Below are 8,795 nucleotides of genomic sequence, written 5' to 3' on the forward strand. Positions count from 1 at the left end.
GCTGTCACAAAAAAAGGCCCCTGTGTTTTCGAAAGATGGTTCAGGACAACATTCAATTGGGTTAGATAGTGCATACTTGAATTAAGAAGGAACAGCGCTAACTATGACGATCACGCGAGGGAGAACGACACAGGAGAAGCGCCATAAAGATAAGCTGTCACATAAAAAAGGGCCCTGTGTTTTCGAAAGATGGTTCAGGACAACATTCATTTGGGCTAGATGGTGCATACTTGAATTAGGAAAGAACAGCGCCAACTAAGACGATCACGCGAGGGAGAACGACACAGGACAAGCGCCATAAAGATAAGCTGTCACATAAAAAAGGGTGCTGTGTTTTCGAAAGATGGTTCAGGACAACATTCATTTGGGCTAGATGGTGCATACTTGAATTAGGAAAGAACAGCGCCAACTAAGACGATCACGTGAGGGAGAACGACACAGGAGAAGCGCCATCTTAGACGATCACGCGAGGGAGAACAACACAGGACAAGCGCCATAAAGATAAGCTGTCACATAAAAAAGGGCCCTGTGTTTTCGAAAGATGGTTCAGGACAACATTCATTTGGGTATGATGGTGCATACTTGAAATAGGAAGGAACAGCGCCAACTAAGACGATCACGCGGGGAGAACGACACAGGACAAGGGCCCTAAAGATAAGCTGTCAAATAAAAAAGGGGCCTGTGTTTTCGAAAGATGGTTCAGGACAACATTCATTTGGGCTAGATGGTGCATACATTAAATAGGAAAGAACAGCGCCATCTAAGACGATCACGAGAGGGAGAACGACACAGGACAAGCGCCATACAGATAAGCTGTCACATAAAAAATGGCCCTGTGTTTTCGAAAGATAGTTCAGGACAACATTCATTTGGGCTAGATGGTGCATACTTGAATTAAGAAGGAACAGCGCTAACTAAGACGATCACGAAAGGTAGAACGACACAGGAGAAGTGCCATCTAAGACGATCACGAGAGGGAGAACGACACAGGACAAGCGCCCTAAAGATAAGCTGTCACATAAAAAAGGGCCCTGTGTTTTCGAAAGATGGTTCAGGACAACATTCATTTGGGCTAGATGGTTCATACTTGAATTAGGAAGGAACAGCGCCAACTAAGACGATCACGCGAGGGAGAAAGACACAGGACAAGCGCCCTAATGATAAGCTGTCACATAAAAAAGGGTCCTGTGCCTTCGAAAGATAGTTCAGGACAACATTCATTTAGGCTAGATGGTGCATACTTGAATTAAGAAGGAACAGCGCTAACTAAGACGATCGCGAAAGGGAGAACGACACAGGAGAAGCGCCATCTAAGACGATCACGACAGGGAGAACGACACAGGACAAGCGCCATAAAGATAAGCTGTCACATAAAAAAGGGCCCTGTGTTTTCGAAAGATAGTTCAGGGCAACATTCATTTGGGCTAGATGGTGCATACTTGAATTAAGAAGGAACAGTGCTAACTAAGACGATCACGAAAGGTAGAACGACACAGGAGAAGTGCCATCTAAGACGATCACGAGAGGGAGAACGACACAGGACAAGCGCCCTAAAGATAAGCTGTCACATAAAAAAGGGCCCTGTGTTTTCGAAAGATGGTTCAGGACAACATTCATTTGGGCTAGGTGGTGCATACTTGAATTAGGAAGGTACAGAGCCAACTAAGATGATCACGCGAGGGAGAACGACACAGGAGAAGCGCCATCTAAGACGATCACGAGAGGGAGAACGACACAGGACAAGCGCCCTAAAGATAAGCTGTCACATAAAAAAGGGCCCTGTGTTTTCGAAAGATGGTTCAGGACAACATTCATTTGGGCTAGATGGTGCATATTTGAATAAGGAAGGAACAGAGCCAACTAAGATGATCACGCGAGGGAGAACGACACAGGAGAAGCGCCATCTTAGACGATCACGCGAGGGAGAACGACACAGGACAAGCGCCATAAAGATAAGCTGTCACATAAAAAAGGGCCCTGTGTTTTCGAAAGATGGTTCAGGACAACATTCATTTGGGTATGATGGTGCATACTTGAATTAGGAAGGAACAGAGCCAACTAAGACGATCACGCGAGGGAGAACGACACAGGAGAAGCGCCATAAAGATAAGCTGTCACATAAAAAAGGGCCCTGTGTTTTCGAAAGATGGTTCAGGACAACGTTCATTTGGGCTAGATGGTTCATACTTGAATTAGGTAGGAACAGCGCCAACTAAGACGATCACGCGAGGGAGAAAGACACAGGACAAGCGCCCTAAAGATAAGCTGTCACATAAAAAAGGGCCCTGTGTTTTCGAAAGATGGTTCAGGACAACATTCATTTGGGCTAGATGGTGCATACTTGAATTAGGAAAGAACAGCGCCATCTAAGACGATCACGAGAGGGAGAACGACACAGAACAAGCGCCATAAAGATAAGCTGTCACATAAAAAAGGGTCCTGTGCTTTCGAAAGATAGTTCAGGACAACATTCATTTGGGCTAGATGGTGCATACTTGAATTAAGAAACAACTGCGCTAACTAAGATGATCACGAAAGGGAGAACTACACAGGAGAAGCGCCATCTAAGACGATCACGAGAGGGAGAACGACACAGGACAAGCGCCCTAAAGATAAGCTTTCAAAAAAAAATGCCCCTGTGTTTTCGAAAGATGGTTCAGGACAACATTCAATTGGGCTAGATAGTGCATACTTGAATTAGGAAAGAACAGCGCCATCTAAGACGATCACGAGAGGGAGAACGACACAGGACAAGCGCCATAAAGATAAGCTGTCACATAAAAAAGGCCGCTGTGTTTTCGAAAGATAGTTCAGGACAACATTCATTTGGGCTAGATGGTGCATACTTGAATTAAGAAGGAACAGCGCTAACTAAGACGATCACGAAAGGGAGAACGACACAGGAGAAGTGCCATCTAAGACGATCACGAGAGGGAGAACGACACAGGACAAGCGCCCTAAAGATAAGCTGTCACATAAAAACGGGCCCTGTGTTTTCGAAAGATGGTTCAGGACAACATTCATTTGGGCTAGATGGTGCATACTTGAATTAGGAAGGAACAGAGTCAACTAAGATGATCACGCGAGGGAGAACGACACAGGAGAAGCGCCATAAAGATAAGCTGTCACATAAAAAAGGGCCCTGTGTTTTCGAAAGATGGTTCAGGACAACATTCATTTGGGCTAGATGGTGCATACTTTATTTAGGAAGGAACAGCGCAAACTAAGACGATCACGCGAGGGAGAACGACACAGGAGAAGCGCCATCTAAGACGATCACGAGAGGGTGAACGACACAGGACAAGCGCCCTAAAGATAAGCTGTCACATAAAAAAGGGCCCTGTGTTTTCGAAAGATGGTTCAGGACAACATTCATTTGGGCTAGATAGTTCATACTTGAATTAGGAAGGAACAGCGCCAACTAAGACGACCACGAGAGGGAGAACGACACAGGACAAGCGCCATAAAGATAAGCTGTCACATAAATAAGGGCCCTGTGTTTTCGAAAGATAGTTCAGGACAACATTCATTTGGGCTAGATGGTGCATACTTGAATTAAGAAGGAACAGCGCTAACTAAGACGATCACGAAAGGTAGAACGACACAGGACACGCGCCATAAAGATATGCTGTCACATAAAAGAGGGTCCTGTGTTTTAGAAAGATGCTTCAGGACAACATCCCTTTGGGCTTGATGGTGCATACTTGAATTAAGAAAGAACAGCGCCAACTAAGACGATTACGCGAGGGAAAACGACACAGGACAAGCGCCATCTAAGACGATCACGCCAGAGAGAACGACACAGGAGAAGCGCCATAAAGATAAGCTGTCACATAAAAAAGGGCCCTGTGTTTTCGAAAGATGGTTCAGGACAACATTCATTTGGGCTAGATGGTGCATACTTGAATTAGGAAAGAACAGCGCCAACTAAGATGATCACGCGAGGGAGAATGACAGAGGACAAGCGCCATCTAAGACGATCACGAGTGGGAGAACGACACAGGACAGGCGCCCTAAAGATAAGCTGTCACATAAAAAAGGGCCCTGTGTTTTCGAAAGATGGTTCAGGACAACATTCATTTGGGCTAGATGGTGCATACTTGAATTAGGAAGGAACAGAGCCAACTAAGATGATCACGCGAGGGAGAACGACACAGGAGAAGCGCCATCTAAGACGATCACGCGAGGGAGAACGACACAGGACAAGCGCCATAAAGATAAGCTGTCACATAAAAAAGGCCCCTGTGTTTTCGAAAGATGGTTCAGGACAACATTCATTTGGGCTAGATGGTGCATACTTGAATTAGGAAAGAACAGCGCCAAATAAGACGATCACGCGAGGGAGAACGACCCAGGACAAGCGCCATAAAGATAAGCAGTCACATAAAAAGGGTCCTGTGTTTTCGAAAGATGGTTCAGGACAACATTCATTTGGGCTAGATGGTGCATACTTGAATTAGGAAAGAACAGCGCCAACTAAGACGATCACGTGAGGGAGAACGACACAGGACAAGCGCCATTAAGATAAACTGTCACATAAAAAAGGGCCCTGTGTTTTCGAAAGATGGTTCAGGACAACATTCATTTGGGCTAGATGGTGCATACTTGAATTAGGAAATAATAGCGCCATCTAAGACGATCACGAGAGGGAGAACGACACAGAACAAGCGCCATAAAGATAAGCTGTCACATAAAAAAGGGTCCTGTGTTTTCGAAAGATAGTTCAGGACAACATTCATTTAGGCTAGATGGTGCATACTTGAATTAAGAAGGAACAGCGCTAACTAAGACGATCACGAAAGGTAGAACGACACAGGACACGCGCCATAAAGATATGCTGTCACATAAAAGAGGGTCCTGTGTTTTAGAAAGATGGTTCAGGACAACATCCCTTTGGGCTTGATGGTGCATACTTGAATTAGGAAAGAACAGCACCAACTAAGACGATTACGCGAGGGAAAACGACACAGGACAAGCGCCATCTAAGACGATCACGCGAGAGAGAACGACACAGGACAAGCGCCCTAAAGATAAGCTGTCACAAAAAAAGGCCCCTGTGTTTTCGAAAGATGGTTCAGGACAACATTCAATTGAGCTAGATAGTGCATACTTTAAATAGGAAAGAACAGCGCCATCTAAGACGATCACGAGAGGGAGAACGACACAGGACAAGCGCCATACAGATAAGCTGTCACATAAAAAATGACCCTGTGTTTTCGAAAGATAGTTCAGGACAACATTCATTTGGGCTAGATGGTGCATACTTGAATTAAGAAGGAACAGCGCTAACTAAGACGATCACGAAAGGTAGAACGACACAGGAGAAGTGCCATCTAAGACGATCACGAGAGGGAGAACGACACAGGACAAGCGCCCTAAAGATAAGCTGTCAGATAAAAAAGGGCCCTGTGTTTTCGAAAGATGGTTCAGGACAACATTCATTTGGGCTAGATGGTGCATACTTGAATTAGGAAGGAACAGACCCAACTAAGATGATCACGCGAGGGAGAACGACACAGGAGAAGCGCCATATAAGACGATCACGCGAGGGAGAACGACACAGGACAAGCGCCATAAAGATAAGCTGTCACATAAAAAAGGGCCCTGTGTTTTCGAAAGATGGTTCAGGACAACATTCATTTGGGCTAGATGGTGCATACTTTATTTAGGAAGGAACAGCGCAAACTAAGACGATCACGCGAGGGAGAACGACACAGGAGAAGCGCCATCTAAGACGATCACGAGAGGGTGAACGACACAGGACAAGCGCCCTAAAGATAAGCTGTCACATAAAAAAGGGCCCTGTGTTTTCGAAAGATGGTTCAGGACAACATTCATTTGGGCTAGATAGTTCATACTTGAATTAGGAAGGAACAGCGCCAACTAAGACGACCACGAGAGGGAGAACGACACAGGACAAGCGCCATAAAGATAAGCTGTCACATAAATAAGGGCCCTGTGGTTTCGAAAGATAGTTCAGGACAACATTCGTTTGGGCTAGATGGTGCATACTTGAATTAAGAAGGAACAGCGCTAACTAAGACGATCACGAAAGGTAGAACGACACAGGACACGCGCCATAAAGATATGCTGTCACATAAAAGAGGGTCCTGTGTTTTCGAAAGATGGTTCAGGACAACATTCATTTGGGCTAGATGGTGCATACTTGAATTAGGAAAGAACAGCGCCAACTAAGATGATCACGCGAGGGAGAATGACAGAGGACAAGCGCCATCTAAGACGATCACGAGTGGGAGAACGACACAGGACAAGCGCCCTAAAGATAAGCTGTCACATAAAAAAGGGCCCTGTGTTTTCGAAAGATGGTTCAGGACAACATTCATTTGATCTAGATGTTGCATACTTGAATTAGGAAAGAACAGCGCCAAATAAGACGATCACGCGAGGGAGAACGACCCAGGACAAGCGCCATAAAGATAAGCAGTCACATAAAAGGGTCCTGTGTTTTCGAAAGATGGTTCAGGACAACATTCATTTGGGCTAGATGGTGCATACTTGAATTAGGAAAGAACAGCGCCAACTAAGACGATCACGTGAGGGAGAACGACACAGGACAAGCGCCATCTTAGACGATCACGAGAGGGAGAACGACACAGGACAAGCGCCATAAAGATAAGCTGTCACATAAAAAGGGGCCTGTGTTTTCGAAAGATAGTTCAGGGCAACATTCATTTGGGCTAGATGGTGCATACTTGAATTAAGAAGGAACAGCGCTAACTAAGACGATCACGAAAGGTAGAACGACACAGGAGAAGTGCCATCTAAGACGATCACGAGAGGGAGAACGACACAGGACAAGCGCCCTAAAGATAAGCTGTCACATAAAAAAGGGCCCTGTGTTTTCGAAAGATGGTTCAGGACAACATTCATTTGGGCTAGATGGTGCATACTTGAATTAGGAAGGAACAGAGCCAACTAAGATGATCACGCGAGGGAGAACGACACAGGAGAAGCGCCATCTAAGACGATCACGAGAGGGAGAACAACACAGGACAAGCGCCCTAAAGATAAGCTGTCACATAAAAAAGGGCCCTTTGTTTTCGAAAGATGGTTCAGGACAACATTCATTTGGGCTAGATGGTGCATACTTGAATAAGGAAGGAACAGCGCCAACTAAGACGATCACGTGAGGGAGAACGACACAGGACAAGCGCCATTAAGATAAGCTGTCACATAAAAAAGGGCCCTGTGTTTTCGAAAGATGGTTCAGGACAACATTCATTTGGGCTAGATGGTGCATACTTGAATTAGGAAATAATAGCGCCATCTAAGACGATCACGAGAGGGAGAACGACACAGAACAAGCGCCATAAAGATAAGCTGTCACATAAAAAAGGGTCCTGTGTTTTCGAAAGATAGTTCAGGACAACATTCATTTAGGCTAGATGGTGCATACTTGAATTAAGAAGGAACAGCGCTAACTAAGACGATCACGAAAGGTAGAACGACACAGGACACGCGCCATAAAGATATGCTGTCACATAAAAGAGGGTCCTGTGTTTTAGAAAGATGGTTCAGGACAACATCCCTTTGGGCTTGATGGTGCATACTTGAATTAGGAAAGAACAGCACCAACTAAGACGATTACGCGAGGGAAAACGACACAGGACAAGCGCCATCTAAGACGATCACGCGAGAGAGAACGACACAGGACAAGCGCCCTAAAGATAAGCTGTCACAAAAAAAGGCCCCTGTGTTTTCGAAAGATGGTTCAGGACAACATTCAATTGGGCTAGATAGTGCATACTTTAAATAGGAAAGAACAGCGCCATCTAAGACGATCACGAGAGGGAGAACGACACAGGACAAGCGCCATACAGATAAGCTGTCACATAAAAAATGACCCTGTGTTTTCGAAAGATAGTTCAGGACAACATTCATTTGGGCTAGATGGTGCATACTTGAATTAAGAAGGAACAGCGCTAACTAAGATGATCACGCGAGGGAGAACGACACAGGAGAAGCGCCATATAAGACGATCACGCGAGGAGAACGACACAGGACAAGCGCCATAAAGATAAGCTGTCACATAAAAAAGGGCCCTGTGTTTTCGAAAGATGGTTCAGGACAACATTCATTTGGGTATGATGGTGCATACTTGAATTAGGAAAGAACAGCGCCAACTAAGACGATCACGCGAGGGAGAACGACCCAGGACAAGCGCCATAAAGATAAGCTGTCTCATAAAAAAGGGTCCTGTGTTTTCGAAAGATGGTTCAGGACAACATTCATTTGGGCTAGATGGTGCATACTTGAATCAGGAAAGAACAGCGCCAACTAAGACGATCACGTGAGGGAGAACGACACAGGACAAGCGCCATAAAGATAAGCTGTCACATAAAAAAGGGCCCTGTGTTTTCGAAAGATGGTTCAGGACAACATTCATTTGGGCTAGATGGTGCATACTTGAATTAAGAAGGAACAGCGCTAACTAAGACGATCACGAAAGGTAGAACGACACAGGACACGCGCCATAAAGATATGCTGTCACATAAAAGAGGGTCCTGTGTTTTAGAAAGATGGTTCAGGACAACATCCCTTTGGGCTTGATGGTGCATACTTGAATTAGGAAAGAACAGCACCAACTAAGACGATTACGCGAGGGAAAACGACACAGGACAAGCGCCATCTAAGACGATCACGCGAGAGAGAACGACACAGGACAAGCGCCCTAAAGATAAGCTGTCACAAAAAAAGGCCCCTGTGTTTTCGAAAGATGGTTCAGGACAACATTCAATTGGGCTAGATAGTGCATACTTTAAATAGGAAAGAAC

This window comes from Dermacentor andersoni, unplaced genomic scaffold (genome assembly GCF_023375885.2).
Source record: "Dermacentor andersoni unplaced genomic scaffold, qqDerAnde1_hic_scaffold ctg00000039.1, whole genome shotgun sequence".
Classification (NCBI taxonomy): domain Eukaryota; kingdom Metazoa; phylum Arthropoda; class Arachnida; order Ixodida; family Ixodidae; genus Dermacentor; species Dermacentor andersoni.